This window comes from Amblyomma mixtum, chromosome 2 (assembly GCF_055824585.1).
Source record: "Amblyomma mixtum isolate Tamu chromosome 2, ASM5582458v1, whole genome shotgun sequence".
Classification (NCBI taxonomy): domain Eukaryota; kingdom Metazoa; phylum Arthropoda; class Arachnida; order Ixodida; family Ixodidae; genus Amblyomma; species Amblyomma mixtum.
The window spans coordinates 192,690,207-192,709,625 of NC_143013.1; the positions used below are offsets into that span (position 1 = coordinate 192,690,207).

At 43.3% G+C, this 19,419-nt stretch overlaps 1 long non-coding RNA gene across 1 annotated transcript; it reads left to right on the plus strand.

Annotated features, from left to right (window-relative positions):
* The first annotated feature begins 7,874 nt into the window (after positions 1 to 7,874).
* On the plus strand, positions 7,875 to 19,086 carry LOC149361939 (uncharacterized). Its single transcript, XR_016288976.1, has 3 exons — positions 7,875 to 8,334; positions 9,416 to 9,489; positions 18,859 to 19,086. It is a non-coding gene; the product is annotated as an uncharacterized LOC149361939 (long non-coding RNA).
* The last annotated feature ends 333 nt before the right edge of the window (positions 19,087 to 19,419 follow it).

Here is a 19,419-nt window from a genome sequence, read left to right on the forward strand (position 1 = left end):
ACGCCAAACTGCAAGTCTTTGACCTTTCCAAGAATTTCTTTTTGGAACGTTTCACTTGATAATGTCATTTCTCTGATAGCAGCGAGAATTTGATCACATTTCTCAGGTCTGGGATTTGTCTCAATGTCCCCAGCACAGATCAGTAGGATCCAAATACAAGAAATGGCTAAGGTCAGCCGACCACGAACGCATATGTTTGCAGTAGCTGACCCCGGGCAAAACCAAACTGTTGAAGATGATACTGTTTCTCTGTCAAGCGGCACAAGACAACCAATTTGAACAAAACAACCAATTCGAACACGATATGTGCAAAGGTCGACACCCATCACCACAGGATTAACATGTCAGAAAAACTCTATTGGGATTTGCAGCCAAAACAAAGGTAGTAATCTACCATGCCTATGCATATGCGTTACACTCACCTACAGGTGTGAAGAACAGAAGTGGTTAGATGCAATAATTCGGCCGCAAATTCCACTCGGCGGCTGATCGTCTGTCTTTTTATAGCAGATCCAGGAGGGGCGCTGCCGCGGGCAGTGATGACTCTTGCGCTGTGGGCTCTTTATGATGGGTGGTGAACAGATGATCTGGCGGTTATTCAGTGAACACGTGGCGGCAGTTAGCTGCCACGAATGGTCGGTAGTCAGCAGATCCGTGCACGTTGCGCGTTCGCGGGACACGTTCCGTCACTGGTGGTTTGTGGAAAAATTGTGTACCTTTTCCTAGCGTAAGACCGAAGTGAATAACTGTTTGCGTCCGAAGAAAAAGCTAAACGGACGAGACGCATTATCCCTCCCGCAGCGTCGTGTACGTGCTAAAATTGGACAGTCCACCAAGGTGCCCCGAAGACGACGCATACCAAGACGTCCACTTCGCCCATTGGAAGCAGCGGGTCGAGGGGAAAACCGCCATCACACTCTCCATCGTGCTCGCACTGCTCATAGGAGCCGCCGCGTGCTTCGCCTTTGGAACGAACGCCGTAAGTTGTTTGAAGCCAGTTTCTTGCGCGTTAAGGCGGGTGTTTCACTCCGGCAGCGCGAATTCTCCCTTTTCGACTATGTTCGCGTGAGCATTTTGCACGTTTTTCTTGCTCAAACCGCACGATGTAGGCATCAATCGCAAGCTTAATGGGTACTCTGTGAATCGATGCACACACCTATAGTGCAGATCCATTGTCAACTAACTGTACAAGAGCTTCTATTGCAGATGACGAAGTCGGTAGTGCCGTTGATATGGCGTATTTCAGAGAACGAATCTGAATTAGCTACTTAGGTAAGTTTTCGTGACCTATGTATGTTTAGGTGTGTACCTTGCATATATGGTGCCAGCATGTGCTTTCGTTAAATTGTATTTGATCGGCGGCCTTTGAAATATAGGACAATTTGGCTATTTCGGGCATGAATATCGGCTGTGTCAGAGTGCACAACATCAATGTTTTTCCCACTTGGGAAGGACAATATACTAGTTTAGTGCGCAAAGTTTATTTAATTTATCCCTCTTCGTTCGCTTTAAGACGTTAAGTCTTTCCGGCCCCATTACGAGAAAAACTGGCGCCGTGGTTAGTGTGTGGGTATGTGTTTGTGTACCCGCCGATGGTAATGAGTGACCAGGGGTGGCAATAAAAACAGTACGACGTCATCAAGCGGCCCTAAAACGCGCACAGCAAGCCGAGCAACGTGAATCGAGACAATATGTTGCATTTTCGCTTGTTTTATACACTCCCTACTGGCTTACTTCAATGCGGCGCCAGTGTTCCCAAACACATTTGTACCAAATTTGAATAACCGTTTGTCGTACAACATTCTGGGTGGCTTCATACGATTTCTCGTTGCATATAGCGCGCATATGCTAGTCACGCGGGAGTCTAGCTCGTCGGAGAGATTCTAACAGACGACATATGCGCCTTCAGTTGTATGCCTTCCCAGAATCTTTGTCCCTTCCCTTTAGGCGCGTTTAAGGTGTCCACTGAGATGTGAGACAGTTAGTGCGCCATTTTACTTCTTTAAAAATCAATTTTTATATCAAAATTAGACGCAACCTGTTCCTGGTACATCGTTGCGGTTGTGTCATACGACTTATTGTTGCTTATAGCCTACTTCTCAGTTTGGAGGCTATCTCGCGACAAGTATTCGAACCGAGTGTTTGAGTGTTTCGCTCGGACCTTAGCGTATTCAGCGTTTGTGGAATCAGCGCTCGGAGGCGCGTCCTCGTTTCATTTTTCAGGGCGCAATTTCCGTGGTGGTCGAACGCTCACGACCTTACACTAAAGCTTTCGCCTTGACAGCACGTAAGCAGTCTTAACTACCGTCTGAATTTTTTAATTCCCTTTCTAAATTTTTAAATCGGGATTCAATGTTACAGAAATCTCGAGATAAAAAGGGAATTAAAAATGAGCTAAATAATGAAAGTTTATTAAACTCTGCATACTGCACTGAACTAGTATACTGTCCACCTCAAGTAAAAACATTGATGCTGCGCACCCCTGATACTCAGCAGATACTGAAACCAAAAAAATTCAACGGACGCACATTCTGAGACACGCATTACTAGATAAACATCAATTGTATAACTACGCCACACGAAGCTGTTCGAAGTAAAGTATTCTTCAGAAGTGTTCTTTAAAATTGGTAACATCAAAGAAACTACTGATGGCGTCATCTGCATTACTACCTTTTGTGCAGTTGATACTTCAGCCACACTACAGCGGTGTGTATCGATTGGCAGAGCCAACATTAAACATGCATTGTGCTGTTCGGACAAGAACTCGCACGGTGCTCCCGCGAATGTAGCCTAAAATGGAGCATTCGTTTCCTGAGTGGGAACCTTGACTTAAGCTAGCATACAGATTAGACAAAATACCCCATAAAAGCGCGGGACGAAGGCTAAATATCTTGCCCTTCGCTAACGTGGCGCTGCACGTAGCCGACGAGTTGTAAGGTAAGGCACGCATTAGTATAATCCGATTTTTTAAAACTAACCCTGGTGACTGAAGCACTCTTTCAAACGCCTTGTACAGTTTTCGCGCACCTTTATTTGCTTCACAATACTCACTTTGCTCCCTATGACAGCAACCTAAGAGACAAAGTGTTTTCAATTCATGCAGCAAACAGCAACCTGGTTGACATAGAGCAGCTTCGAAAGTTAACTGTTGGTTAGCCGATATTTAACCCTCAGAAATGTAGGTCACTAGTGGCTGTTGCATCGAAGCGTACGCTGGTAACCGATTAGAAGTGCTTGATACCTATCTTCACTAGCAGCAACCGATCGCCATGCTTTCGTCTCTCGCATCTCCTTCCTATACGTGTTCATTTCCATGAGGGATCTAGGCGATCCCAGTACCTGACATTGAGTCCTTTCTCTGCCCTCTCCAACAAGACAAGTCGCCCTTGTATGTTTTTTTTTCAGGTGCGTTCAACCGGGTCCCGGTGTGGCTCACCAGGACAACTATTCTTAAAAAATGGAACTAGGGTCTAAAGCAGAAATGGCAGGTGGTTTTCCATTGATAAGGATGAAACACTGTGCGCAGGCACAGTTTTTTGCAGGTGAACACCACCGTCACGTACCACCTGAAAGCGCGCTTGAGGGAGCCAGTCATGCTCTTCTACAGCTTTTTATTCATTATTTGTTTATTTGCTTATACAATACTGCGGGCATAGGGGTGTCCCAAGCAGGAGGGGCATACAATAATAACAAAGCAGAACAATACGAGCACAGATTTAAAAATGATTATTAAACAGTGCACAGAATATCAAATCACTCAACCAGCTGTAGGAGCAAATCACGGAAAAGGATGGTTAGCTCATAGAATAAAAAAACTCAAAACAAACAATGCAGATCGGCTATCTAGAACTGCAGTATGATATGAGTGCAGTAAAAGAACAACATTGCATTAATGCAAATGTATATATATCTGACAACAGCACGATAATGTCAATCATTCAAATGCCCAATAGAATCAATACTGGTTTGGTTTGGTTCATTCGGGTTTAACGTCCCAAAGCGGCTGAGGCTATGAGAGACGCCGTAGTTGAGGGTACCGGAAATTTCGACCACCTGGAGTTCTTTAACGTGCACTGATATCGCACAGTACACGGGCCTCTAGAATTTTGCCTCCACCGAAATTCAGCCGCCGCAGCTGGGATCGAACCCGCGTCTTTCGGGCTTGCAGCCGAGTGCCGTAACAACTCAGCCACCGCGGCGGGGCACAATCAATACTGGTTTGTAGCGACTGATGTAAACTGTTCCAAACTGTAAAAGTGCGTGGAAAAAAAGAATGTTTAAAGACGTCAGTTCTGACATTGTAGGGACTTAGAGTCAGCGTGATGATGTCGTGTTCGGCTCGCCGTCCCTAGCATGACATAAAGGTCGGGTGGCAGAGCAAGCAGGGTATATTTAAGAAGGAAAAGAAATTTCAGCCGTTGGATTTTTCTTCTCGTTCCCAGCGTGTGAATGCCATGTTGCTTCATTAGAGGTGTCGGGGAATCTGTCAAGCGTTAATTGGAAGAAATAAATCCGACTGCTTTACGCTGAATCCTTTCTAGTGCATGTATGTTAATTTTGGTGTAAGGGTCCCATAATATACATGCGTACTGAAGTTTTGGTCTTATTAGTGATGTGTAGGCTAAAAGTTCAGTTGCAGGAGGAGCTTGTTTAAGGTTGTGGCGCAGAAGGCAGAGCTTACGGAAAGCTAAGTGACGTACGTTAGGAATGTAGGTGTTACAGTTAAGGGTATTTGTTAATGCGATACCAAGATATTTGGATTCCGTCACCTCGGTTAGTACTGAGAGCCCGGGGGTATAGAAAAGACAGACTGTTCAACTTCTTCGTTATTTTCATATGCACTGTTTTGTTATCATTCTGTTGCATATCCCAACGAATGCACCAGGAACGAAGGTTTTGAAGGTTATTGTTGAGGGTTATCGGCTAATTGCGTCCGGTTAAATCACTGAACAGTACGCAGTCCTTTTTTATTGTCAATGTTTATTTACAACGCGTGTTGCTGTAATGCTGTTTTTCTGCCGCAGCGTTGTCGACTCCAACGCATGCAACACACATCTGTCTCTCGCTGCACCCCAGTGCTCAAAGCGTGAATACTAGTTTGATGGTAGTATTAGGTGAAGAATGAGGCGATGTGCAGTGCACAGAGCGAGAATGTGTTGCAGTTTAACTCCGGGCCTGTGTGGCTGCGGTGAGAGCCTATTGCTCTCGCGCATTGACCAGCGCAGCTGACCTGATCGCGCTGCAGCGGGTTCGAATCCTAGTCCCGGATACTTATTTTTATTTAGTTATTTTACTTGGCAGAACCCCACAAACACCCCAAGCATACAAACGTCGGAAACTTTTTCTCGGTGATTTTTAATCGGAATAGTGCTTTCGTACTTAACTATTTAACTCACTCACTCACTCACTCACTCACTCACTCACTCACTCACTCACTCACTCACTCACTCACTCACTCACTCACTCACTCACTCACTCACTCACTCTGCCATGCCGTTTTTGAATGTGACTGAGGGCCTTCCAAGGAACCCTGGGGCATAATAGGTTGCGTTACACGCCCACGTTCATCTCTCTGAAGCAATGAGTGATATATACTTTCAAAATGACAAGTGTATACCCCTGTTGAAAATTCCAGCAAAAGTCAAGTTGGAGAAAACGGTGGGCCGAATGGAAGTGTTGGTTTCCATGTTGGAGAAAACGGTGGGCTGATTGGAAGTGTTGGTTTCCACGCTGGGTGCTGTTGGAGCGAATGGGAGAGATGTTGGATGCACTAATGGCGACTGGGCCACCCTGGATTGAGTGGAAATTGTGGTGGCTGCACTGGCACTTCCAGTAAACAATATTGGGCTGAATGGAAACCACGCTGGACACTTCAGTGAACACGGTGGGACGGGATGGGCTTGGTGGTATCCATCGTGATTATCTCGGTGGGCCTGGCAGGCAACACTGGACTATGTGGAAACCACGGTGGGAGCCTATGGATGTGTACAGTCGCGAGCAAAAAATATTAGCACAGATCACTGGCGATCAGAATTCGTATATCTCACCACGCGGCGCTGCGGTAGGCAGAACTGCCTAACGGGCCGTTTCCATGTTTGCAGCCTAGGGGGGGGGGGGGGGGGGGGCGGCAGGAAGTAAGCTTTATCAAGCGTGCACCGCCCGAGCGTTGAAGTGCCGACCCTACGTGACTGTGCTTGCGGAATTTATTTTGGCTCGGTTATCATGAGCACAGATGGCTTCTTTTTATTACTGTTTTTTTATGTCCGCGATGGTTTGTCAAAAGGAACTCGCGGGAACAATATATGATAGCGCTGCTTTTAGTCAGCAGTTTTGCTGTCCGTGGCAGTCCGCAGTAATTTTACTGTCCGTGGCAGACCCCCTTAATACTGTAGAATGGGAACGGCCCGGCACTCCCGTGATCAGCCTCTCCGCCACCCGCAGTGCCAGGCGTTGTCATTCCGGCGCTCTGGTGTTCCGTCATGTGTGCTAATCTTTTTTACCCACGACTGTACCTACTTGTTTGGCATGGCACAAACCATGGCTGTATTTGAATGGCCGATGCTGGGCAGCAGATACTGCATGCATGTGCCTATATGGTTGACAAAATGAAACTCATCAATGCACTAACAATCTCAGTGGGTCAAATCCATCAAACGTACAGTCTTTGTCAAAAGTAACCAGGCTGCATGGTTGTATAGTGGAGCCCTTGTGTTATTCCTAAGGATCAAAACGTGTTGGAAGGTAATAAGACCCTCAGTCCTTACCTTTAGCTACCATTCCAGCTTTAGGGAAGCTGTGAGGGATCCACTGTACGAGCTAGAAGCAAACCATGCAGCCTGGTTACTTTTGACAAAGACTGTACACTTGGCACTTTATGCTGTTAGAATAAAAACTGCAAGACAAATTTCTCTTCTTTACACGTGCATTTGTTGACTTGACAGTTTCAGAAAATTTTTTTAAAAAGTAACGACTTATATACTTGGGCTTAGATTATCATTAGCAAAATATTTGAGAAAAAGTTTAACTTCATTGTTCACAAAATAATAAATTGCAGGTTTGCAGAGCCCTGCATGCCTGAATCCGAACACTCAATTTCATTCAGAAAATTTTATTGAGCGTGCATTTCAAGACATATACTAATTCAATTAACAAATTGTTAACCACATAGCTGGCCACAGCTTCTTTGTAGAAGGGTTACGAATACAAATATATACACAGAATATTTCGACAAGGCTGCACTCTTATACATGCACCTCGGTACACAATTACCAGTACAACACTGTTTTTCAAAATAGAAATGCAGATATATATAAACTCAATATGAGGATATAAATTACACAGCATATTTCATACTAAGAATTGATTTGGTTTTCACGTTGGATGAGAGAACTCCACTATAAAAAATGCACACCTTCACTGTAGTCTCAAGAAAGCATATACCGTGGAGGTTGTTCTCTCGACGCGCGTTTCAACGCTGCCGCCTCTCACGTCGTGCTGCCGATCAAACAGCGTCACCATGTTTTTACGACAACCTACTCTCTACGACTGCTACGTTGGGTATTTTGTTAGCCTTGCTGATCTCCCATCAATATAAAAAAAAACTTCCCCATACAAACAGAAATCGGCATGTAATTTCGTGAATGAGCAAAGCAGCAAGCCATACTGCCGTGAGAACTCAGGCATTTTTCAACCGCAGCGCAAGCAACAGGTCGTTAATTCGCGCGTTTCTACCAGTGGTAATTGCTCGCAATCGCTGCAATTTCTGTGGATGCCGATACGGCTGAATACCCAATAAAATACCAAAAATAAAATAAAAAGTAGGATACAAGCTTTTTCACAACGAAACCGAAACAAAAACTGGTTGTCACCGCCAGGTGGCTGCCGGTAGCTGTTTTTCTGTATAACCCTCATGGCGGTTCGGGTGCTGCGTCGCGTTCATCGCGCTTCGGCGCTTGCTACAATTCGCTACTTGGATTGTGAGCCGTCGTGAACTGTGTTGTGGTTTGCGTGTGTTTCTTCTTGCTCAAGGGTGCACAATCGCGCAGTGCTGTCGACGTAGCCTATTCGAGGCAAAGTGTCATTTTTCTGGTCTCTCTAACTTTTCAGTCTGTGCGCTTCTTTGTGTAGTCCAGGGTGGGTGTCCAGGCACAAAGACGCGCGGGCAGTGTCGCGGTGGAAATGTTCCAAATAAGGCCCGGAATATTTTCTTCTGTGTGACTACGTGGTAGAGAGTGCCGGCTACGTAGCACTCGTGCTGAAATCTCACTGGTTGGTGTAGTGCCCGTGACACGAAGGCAAACAGCGTTCTGCACGACTACGCAATCATCTGAAAAGGTAAGCAGTACTCGTGCATTATCCGAAGCATATAATGCTGGAACGGTGACCTGTCGTACTGCTGCAGTATTCGTGTTCAATGCTATAAAAAGCGTTTAAGGCGCTTTTGTTGTCGCCGCGGTGAGTTGCTCTGCCAAGAATTGTCGCTGTCGGTACTTGTTTTGGCGAAGGGGATGCGACCGTGCGTGCGCTAGCTTTGCATGATTTTGGTATGCGCATGTTTGCGCGTTTTGTTTCTTGTTGAGCACAGATTTGTCCTCGTATATGCCTCGTTCTACGCGTTTCTGCCCATGCTTGTTCACACCACCGCGCACGTTTCAAGGATCGGCACTTTGGCTGTGCGTAAAATGTATGATTGTCTTTCAAGATAGCATTAGCACTTTGAGGGGGATTGAAACACTTTTTATTCGCCGCGGTTTTTGCTTGGCCCTAGACTGTTGAACCTTAGGTCGTGGGGTCGATCCTGATGGCAGTAGCCGCATTTCGATTTAGGTGAAATGAAAGAAAGAATGCCCCTGTGCTGTGCGATGTCAGCTCACGTTAAGAAATTCTAGGTGGTCTAAATTAATCCGGAACCCTCCAATACGATCAGTGCCCATTTTCCGCATCTGAATTCAAACCCCACTATAAAGAAAGCACTGTCTCAGGTTGCAGTTACCAACGAAAGTTAATTTCCGGCCGTCAGGATCTAATTTTTAAATGAGTATGTGAAGATTTTTTTTTATGATACCGATAGCGTTTCTGGCTACCCAGAGTATAGGATCTTGCATTTTGATCACTCTGCTGTTTGAAAATTGGTTTCTGAGGAAAACAAGTGACGCAATAATTGTCTCAATTATTACGATGTTTATCTACGCTTTCGAACGCAGATTTGTTTTGCTCATAGCAAGATTCCTTTACTAGTGCTAGGGGAACTGATGCATTTTAAACAGGGTAGTTTTCCTTTGTATTGAGGCGTATACTTGGGCAAGTATATTTTTCCTGATCTTTTTACATTCATGTGATATTCACTGTTGGACCGAGTTCGCATGCTTGTTTTTGTACTCCTGTCATAGTGATAATGGGAAATTGGTATCCGCAGGTGGCGCATCTGTCTTCCAGTCCGAGTCAATGGCATGGATTTTGTGGCCACCAGATGAAGTCAAAAGCTGTGTTGTAAGTTGTTACTGCATTGTGCTTTGTTCTTGTGGTTGCCATGAAATGTTCTCTTACTTTCATTGCTCTTTTCCTTAATGCTACTGCTTGGAGCAGTTTGGATAGCTCTGGCCTGATATGTTTACATGTTTATATGAGTAATATTAGTTGGCTGTCAGAATGGGCCGGTTGCAGGCCATTTGAAGTTTTACATTCAATATTGCTCGTCTTTTAACCGTTGCATTCTATGCATGAAGTGCGAAATGTCTGCATGTTTTTGGCTGCATTATGTGATACTATTTGACTACGAATATTAACATTATGATGCATGTGTGTTAACTTAAATATGTGTTTTTATGCCACTCATCGCAGGTCACAGATGTAAAAGAAAAAGTGCACACATGAGAACTGGTTTCATTACTGCTGCCTTGTTTTTGCTAAGCATGGAGAGCTGAGCTAATTGGTTCTGGGTAGAATTATGAGACATCATTCCAGTGTACAAAAACACATGAACGAAGAGAGTAGACTCCATAGACCCCATACTTCAACTGAGGTTGATTTCACAACATGAGCTTTTTACATGCAAAGTGGTACTAGTGACCCCTGTGGCTGAAAAGTGCTTCCTCGACCAGGTAACAATTATTCAATGTTGCAAAAACAAAAACATAGGCGTAAGGTTAGCTTGTCACTCAAGTTGAATGCATTGGCGTGACTAAACATTGCCTACCTGGCTGACCCAACACACATTTGCGTTGAGATAATCTATTTCTTTTTCTGCCTGCCTGCTCCAGTCGCCTTACCTCGGCATTGACGCTGTCACGACTCTGTGACAGCATCAATGCGCAAGTAAGGAGACTGGAGCAGGCAGTTTTCACAGGAGAAATTGTAGCCTTAGTGGTAGAAAGCCAGGTTCGAGAGATGAAGTGTGCTGGGCAGCGCAAGCCGGAAGACAACGCACATTCGCAACAGTGACCTGTCATTGTGCCGTATTGCCATCAGGTGTCACACCGCCTCAAGAAGGCCAGTGACAAACACGATGTACATGTCGTATTTTCAGCTTGGGAAAGCTGGGATGCATGTGCCACCTGATAAATGACGTTACGAAAAAGCCTGCCTACAAAACTAAGCACACCAAACCCCTCGTTAAACATGAGGTTGGCATGGTGTACAGCATCCTCCTTGCCTGTGGCAAACATTACATTAGACAGACGAGGCTTGCATCAATGAACGCTTGCTTGAACATTGCAGGACAGCTGATTCATTAAGTGGCAGAGGTCATTTAGCTGAGCACATTCGCCTTTGCTCGCACAAGCGAGCATGCAAGGCGTTTTTGAAAGAAACACATGCCTTGTGCAAGTTTAGCACTTGAAAGGGCTGGGAAATTTTTTAAGCCTTTTGTATCTCTGTTGAAAAAGAGAATTACGTCAGCAGCCCTTCTGCAGCGCTCCAGAAAAAGAAATAGATTATCTGGAGGCAAATATGTTTGTTGGGTCAGCCAGGTAGGTGATGCATAGGCGTGCCAATGTGTTTAATGTGAGTGGCAAGATACCTTTACCCCTATGTTTTTTTGTGTTTTGGTTTTTGCCGTCCTGAATAATTGTTATCTGGTGGCGGAAATACTTTTCAGCCCCAGGGATCACTAGTACCCCTTTGCACATAAAAAGCCTGTGTTGTAGAATAAACCTCAGTTGAAATATGGTGTCCATGGAGTCTACTCTCTTCATCCGTGTGATTTTGTGTGCCGGAATGATGTCTCATAATTCTCCCTTGTTTTCAGTGAATAAGGAGGGCTTCTGGTGTCTCTTTTTTTGTATGTGATGGTTATAACAAAGTGGCTACCCATAAACTGTCATTTTGGGCTTAATTGAAGGATCCTTGGGAATTTGTTTGACAGCATATTCCATGGGCACTTTCTTGAGAAAAATAAGTTATTTGTTTCCCATTTCACTGCATTAACCATTGCTTCTCATCATGTCTCGAAAGTCATTGATAAGCACAAGCTTTCGAGTACCTGAGGGCTGTGTGAGAAGCCTTCTGACATACTTTAAACTACTGAGGATATCTGAAGACAGATTTTACCAATAATTGTTAGCCAATCCAAACCTCTTGGTTCTATCCCTGACAACCTGAAGCTGACCTGTCAATAATTAAGGCTGGAAACCGTTCTGATCCCCAAACTGTTCTCCTATTTTATTGATGTGCATTTTGCATGAACTGTTAGAGCACGAAATGAGTCCGCATATTACTTGCCACCATAATTCAAACTAATATTTCTATACCAGTCATCACGGCTCCCATTCTCTTTACTAATGTGCAATCCAACTTTTTGAATTCACAACAGATTTTCACCCAAATTTAGATTCTTTATTTTAGGCAAGTGTCATCGACTTGAATTTCTCCAAAGCTTTTCATGTTTGTCATTATAACCTTTTAGCTACACTCTCATGCTTGAGCCTTCATTCTTTGATATTAGTGTAGATTCATTGCTTCCTGTTCTACGGCTGGCCTTAAAAAACTATTGTACTTCTTCTCTTATGAAGCCCAGCATATCAATATGCAAAATCATAAGGCGTCCCTCATCCTGAGTCACTTTGGGATGTTAAACCCCCATAAACCAAACCAAGCACATTACTAAAGTACATTAATATTAGCCATTCAATAACAGTCTTTGTCTTTATGTCCCAACCTTGTCTTTATGACTGCATTATTCTGAAGGATGCCCCAACTATCTCAGCTACTCTGACTGTATTGACTTTTGCAAGACGGATGAATGGTCTTGTTTGTAATTAATCGTGTCAAAACAGCGCAAAGAAGAGAAAGATGAGGAAGGAATGCGACGGTGCGAGTGCTGACTTTCAAGAAGGTTTATTGGAAAGCACATCAAAATATATACACTGTGGCCTAAAAGAAGAATGAAGAAAGGGCGCCTTGTAACATTCACTTTGGATCTGTCAAAAACAAAACGAAAGTTGAATATGAAGCATTTAAGAGCATGAACTCTTTCTTAGGGAGCGATAAAGAAGGTGTGTTAACACATTGATTGCGTTTTTTCTACAATTTCAGTGGCCTCGATCATCTCATGCACAAACTTTTCTGTGTCTGTCTAGCACAATGCAGCACAAGAAATTACGCCTCACAGCATAAAGGATGTGGCAAACGATCGCAGTCGCGACAAGGAAACATCAGATTCCCCCTGCTAGCTTTGTTCACATCGTAACGGTGGTCTTTTGACCTCTCATTGGCACCTCTGCTAGTTTCTTGCTGAAGTTGATACATTAGCCAGATGGTTCAACTTTAGATTATTACATAGTTTCTTGGCTCTGGACATTGCTATTAACAAATCAGCTGTTGTGTGACACTTGAACTCAGAATTAACTGCCTCCGTTGCCTTGGACAGAAAGACGCCTTTAGACATGACCACAAAACCACCTTCTTTATCAGCAGTTGAATGCGATAGGGCCCACCGTCTTAAACCCGTTACAGTTCAGCCTGCGGGCAAGTTCCTGGCATGGTTCAAACCACGACACCCCATCAACCAACGCCCCCTGAAACACACCTGTCACGCTCAGGTCCAGGCACAGGAAGGCAAGACGTCAAAGTATGGCAAACAGCTCCAGAATAGTCCTCTTCGAAGGAACAATGGCAAATTTTGGCCCGTATATGCTTCAAGCAGCAGACGAGGCAGCAACTCAGTGTCGACATTGTGCACCTTGTTTTCAGACACTCGTGCCTTGGCTTCTCTGCTCCGGGCTAGTGAGCGCAAAGTGGGTCAAAGTGGCATTCCAGATGGCTTTCACCTGGTCAACGGTGCGTGACACCGTCAACCAGCCACTCCCTGGCTTGTTTTCAGGCACAAGAGTTTGACAACAAGGTGCACACCTTCAGCTTGGAGTCGCTGCCTCGTCTGGTCCTTGAAGTGCTTATGGACCAAAATTTTCCGTTCCTCCGAAGAGAACTATTGTGGAGATGCTTGCCATGGTTTGACGAGTTGCCTTTTCCACGCACAGACCTGAGTGTGACAGGTGTGTTTCGGGATGTTTTGATGCAGTGTCACGGTTTGAACCCTCTTTAGGAACTTGCCCACAGGCCGAACTGTGTCGTATTTAAGAGGGTGGGCCCTCTTGCTTTCAACTGCTGATAAACGGTGGTTTTGTGGTCGTATCGAAAGGCGCCTTTCAGTCCAAGGCCACAGATGCAGTGTATTCTGAATTTGAGTGCCACTTACTATCTGATTTGTTAAAAGCAAAGTCCAGTGCCAAGAAACATTAACAATCTAGAGTTTAACCATCAGGCTAATGCCATCAACTTCAGTAAGAAAAATTGTCCAGCTATCTTCTTTACCGCAAAGACCCATAAAGGTGACTGCTCCTTGAGGGTTGTAGTTTAAGAGAATGGAACCTGTCAGAAACAAATCGCCTTCTCTTTGCGACATAAAATTAAGTTGCTGAGCATTGATGACTCCTCTCGTGTAAGATCTGCAGAGAAAGTAACGCAGTTTCTACACAATAACTCTCGCACCAGTTTCATGGGGTGCTATGTTGACATAAAGGATTTATATTACGCCATCCCTCAATCAGGATCAATAATGTGTTGAAGAATTCATTAACCTAAATGGAGCAGTGGCATTCCAAACGTCTCAGGCGTTTTGGTGAATAATTTTGTCGCACTTTTAAGCTCATACCTTCAGTCCATCTTTATTACATTTCAGAATAGCTTGTTTTTGCAAAAAAAAACTATTAGCGCCGCTGTTACGTGGCTTATTGCAGGATCTCCAATCCTGACGAAGCATTGTCTAAGGTGAGAGAGGAGTTCAGTCAAAGCCTCAGTCCACTTTGAATCACCACTGAAATTATAGAGGATAATATGTCATCACATTTATTGGATCTCAATCTTGGGTGGTTACACTTGTTGGGCTTACGAGCCAAGGGAAAACAAGCTACTTTTACCATTTTCTTCGGTTCAGTTTAAGCTGGTCAAGAGGTGTCACTAACCTTTGCTTCAAAAATTCCTTAATGAAATCCTGTTTGATTGCCATGACATCCAGTTTTGCCCAGCTCATATGCCGTTTGTCCTTTACTGGATATTCAGAACCTTTGTCAGTGTCTTTAGCCGATTGCTTTAAGCAGAAGTTGAAACATTCTTTTTGTGCCCCCGTCGAGACTGTAACTCCCAAAAGGAAGTTTGTACGTACCTTTCCCTACATCCACAATTGGTCGCACCGGTTAAATAGGCAGTCGAGTTGGCGTCGATATTGTTTTTCTAACCCTATGAAGTTTCAGTACCTGTAGTCAACCGAGATTATCCATCAGAGTCTCTTCGTGCACTGCACAGAAGACATAGTGTGTTCGAACGCCTTGAAATGCGGCTATGTTTACATTGGGAAAACAGGCAAGTGTGTCACTGAGAGGTTTAAAAGACCACCACGACGATGTGAACAAAGCTTGCGGGAGAACTTTGATGATTCACTGTCGCAATTGCAATTGTTTGCCAGATCCTAAACGCTGTGAACCGGAATTCATGTTCTGCATTTTGCCTGACAGACACAGAAAAGTTTGTGCGTGAGATAATCGAGGCCACTGAAATTTAAAAAAAAACAGCAATCACTGTGTTAGCACACCTTCTTTATCGCTTCCTAAGGAAGAGTTCATGCTCTTAAATGCTTCTTTGTCAGTTTTTGTTTTGTTTTACACTCATGCAATGTGGTTGACACAAGGTGCCCTTTGTTCGTTGTTTTTTTAGGCTACAGTGTATATATTTTGACGTGGTTTCCAATACACATTGGCGATAGTCAGCACTCATGCCATCATATTTATTCCTTCGTTGTCCTTGTCTTGTCTGCATTGTTTTGTCACAACGTATTGACCTCCTTTCCCACCTCTAGGGTTAATGGTATGGAGAAACCTTAACCAGATGCAGCCCCACATACTTGGAGCATGTCACGATACATGCTGCTGGCACACAAGGGCACTCGGGTTTATCAGGAGATGTCATGATCTGTGTGCTCTTGCCATGCTGCGCAGTTTATGCATAAAAATTTTATTGATTCCAAACTGAAGTATTCCCTAGCTCTTTCAATTTTGCACCAAACTGTTTGATGCTACGCCACCAACTCCCTTTAATCCAACAGCGACACTTGGTACAGCATATGTGTAATCAGTCATCTCATTTGACCACCAGACATCACTGCATAAAAGGGGAAACGCTCGTTTAGGTGTGTTCCATATACTCTACAATACTTTTCCACAACTTAATGTTAAATGTTGCTGCCCCGCTTCAGACCAGGATGCCATCACAACTAAATCAAGAAATTTTTCCTGTTCCCATTGAAGAATAAATCAAATCAAAGTTTATTTCCCATCTAGCACTACAGATGGAGGAATCGTAGAAAAAAGCTGCCCTTGGGCAGCTTGACGAGTCTACAATCCTTATTATTGACAGGGAGGCAACACAAGAGTTTATACAATTTTAAAAAACAAGCACATTAAGGAAGCACCGGAGAATACACGAAACAGCAATATGTATACATAATGAAACTTAAACAATGTTATGCAAAAACAAATTATGTAGTTCATGACGTGAAAAAGAAAACAAATCGAGGTTAATGTGGATATACCTATTTAGAAGAGATGGAAGTGTGTACTAAAGGCATTCCCTACCAAGATTTAGTCGAGGTGTTGGCACTGTCCATTCTTCGCCACGTCTTGTTGGATAGACTGATTCTTTTTTCCTTAGTTCTGCAAAATTTTTAAGATTTGTTACATTCTTCTTGATTTCTGTTTTAAAAGTAACACTGAGGCGATATTTATAAAGATTATGTGCTTTAATAACTCTGGAACGACAAAAGAAAGCTGCACTGGGATGTCGGAACGGTAAATTATATGCATTTCGGAGATATCTTTTTTGCATTAAATGAATACGTTCAAGGTTAGTGAATGTTGTAGTGCCCCACACCAACTGGCAATAGTTTAAATGCGAGTTGAATATTGAATTGTATACCAGCATCTTAGTTTTTGTGGGAAGTATGTATTTTAGACGGCCTATAACACCAGTGATTTGAGCTATTTTTTTCAAGATATAATTGACATGATAATCCCATGACATACTGGCAGAAAATATGACCCCAAGGCATTTAAACTGCTCAACAATTTCTACAGCCCGCGAGTTTAATATAATATTTTCGTGCAGTGGGATAACTTTATTTTTCGGCCTAAATATGACAGCTTTGGTCTTACTCTCATTTATTTGCATCAGGTTAACTGCAGACCAGACCTCAAGAGGCATTGTGGCATTGCATTGTTTGATAAGTTCATGAACATTTTCACCCGAAAAAAATACGCTCGTATCGTCTGCATAGATGGAAAACTTTGTATTATCGCTAATGTTGACAATATCGTTTCGGTAAATATTGAAGAGTAGAGGCCCTAGCGTACTGCCTTGGGGGACACCGTAGAAGAGCTGCTTCGGTTCAGACTGTATACCATTTATGTACACCACTTGCTGTCTAAACGACAAATAAGAACTTAACAATGAGAGCGCTTTTCCTCGGATACCATAGTAGTGTAATTTATTTAGTAAGATTTTATGATTTACCAGGTCAAAAGCCTTTGAGAAGTCCACAAATACACCAATGACAATAGATTTGTTTTCAAGTTGCTTTATTATATATTCCTTTTGTTGGAGTAATGCAAGTTCAGTGGATTTGCTTTTGCAGAAGCCAAACTGAAATGGTGTTAGCAAGTTAAATTTATGGATGAAATTTGACATTCTTAGATGCAGCATTTTCTCAAATGCTTTCGAAAACACTGGCAAAATAGAGATTGGTCTGTAGTTGGCGAGGGCGTTGCGATCTCCTTTTTTGTAAAGAACAACAACTTTTGCTAATTACATTTTTTCCGTAAAAACTGCAGTTTCTAAACAGATGTTAAAGATGTGAGCAAGTATGGGAGCAATTATGTCAACTACATGCTTGACTGGCCGTATCTGGATATCATCAATGTCACAGCTACTGCTATTGTTAAGATTTGTTATCACCGACACTACTTCGTCTACCGTGACTGGGTGCAGAAAAATTGTTTCATCATTCTGAATTCGAACATATTTGCAAGCGTCAGATCCGGCAGCACGTGTTATAGCACGGGTAGCCAAGCTCGTTAAAAAAGTATTGAATACATTAGCCAGTTCGACACCAGAAACGTCCTTTCCATCAATATTTAATTTTGTTAATGCAGTGCGTGAACTGTCCCGCTGCAGAAGTGTATTTAATCTCGACCATAGTACACCATTTCGAGCATTCTTAACATCTAGAAGTGACACGTGATAGGCTGTTCGTGCAGACCGCAGTTTTTTAGTCAATTTGTTCCTATATTTCTTAAATACCGCAAGGTCCTCAACCTTCCGGCTGCTCAAAAATTTTCTGTACAGCTTGTCTTTCATTTGTATTTCTCCGCGAAGCTCTGGCGTTACCCATGGCTTGCGGATTCTGCGACTTTTCACGCGTGTTACAAGAGGAAAGCAGTCGTGATATATCTGTTTACAGCAATCGACAAACGTATTATAGGCAACATTTGCATCATGAAGTTCAGCTATCTTACTCCAATATACTTTCATGAGCGCATCCCTAAAGGATTTCAATGATGATTCTGTAATAGCTTGGTATGTGGTTGATGTGGACTTACTTCCTATTGTACTAGTGTTCTCAATGCAAGCAAACACAGGAAGATGGTCACTAACACAACAAGATAAAACACCAGAAAAACATTCAGCTGCATAGAGTTAGTAATAATTAAATCGAGAACAGAATGGCCTTCGCTTGTGATTCTACCTCACCACATTTTCATTGCATGTGGTCCCTCAAAATTATGGAAATAAGTGATATCGCTTGGAGCATTGACACTGGTTTGTTTTACCTTTTCTTTGCTGCTGTTTTTATTTTTTGCAACTGATGTATCAATGGATTGTATGCCTCTTTTCGTAGTGTATCGTCTGCGACATCTCAGCTGTGCTACTGCAGTCACCCTTCTGATGTTACCTTTATATTGTCCCTCTTATTAATACCCCACTAAAAGCCTTCAGAGGACAAAAAACGATGGCTTTTTTATTTTGCTCATTATGGCACACGTCAGGCTTATGTTTAGGGATATAGGAGAGGCCTTTGTCTTGCAGTGGTGCTAGTTATGCTGCTGATGATGGTACTTAATGACGAGCATATGATATATTGAATAAGAACCTCAAATTATTTTTCTTTTTGAGTGCGAATAGCTTCAGTGGTTCTTGATTTAGGCTCACTTTATTCCTGTGGCCACAATACGGAGTTTACTTTTTTAGCACTCTAATACTGGCAAGAATAAAAACTTGTGGATCCTAATTCTTTCATTTCAATCTTTTCTGCAGAGTGCATCGCCCAGTTTTCCCAAGCCCTCATGCACCGGTGGTATGTTGGGGAGGAGGGATAACCACAAACTTGACAGGACTGAAGATCGAGAAGAGGACAGGACGAGCGGTGGTACATCAACAAGGCTGTTTCATGGGGCCCAGCTGCATTGACAAGTGGCTAAAGAAGAGCAAGAGGAGCATGAACACAAAATAAAACTGGCTGTAGGAGCTTCATCTATTTTGAAATTTGCTGTCTCATTGCGACAGACATAACATTGCTGCATGGCCCCTGCCCCAACATCTCCCAGTCATTCCAACATGCCCAGTCATTCCAACCTGCCCAGTCATTCCAACCTGCCCAGTCATTCCAACATGCCCAGTCATTCCAACATGCCCAGTCATTCCAACATGCCCAGTCATTCCAACGCATTTTCCATTACCATAATCCACCAAGGTTTCCAGTGTTGGTTTCCAATATTTACATCATTGCCTTTTTTTCCAATAGGGTACGCAGTGCCGTTTAACGTCATGAGTGAGTCATCTTCACCGCCAGCGAAGTGTTCTCCCACTCGTATCTGA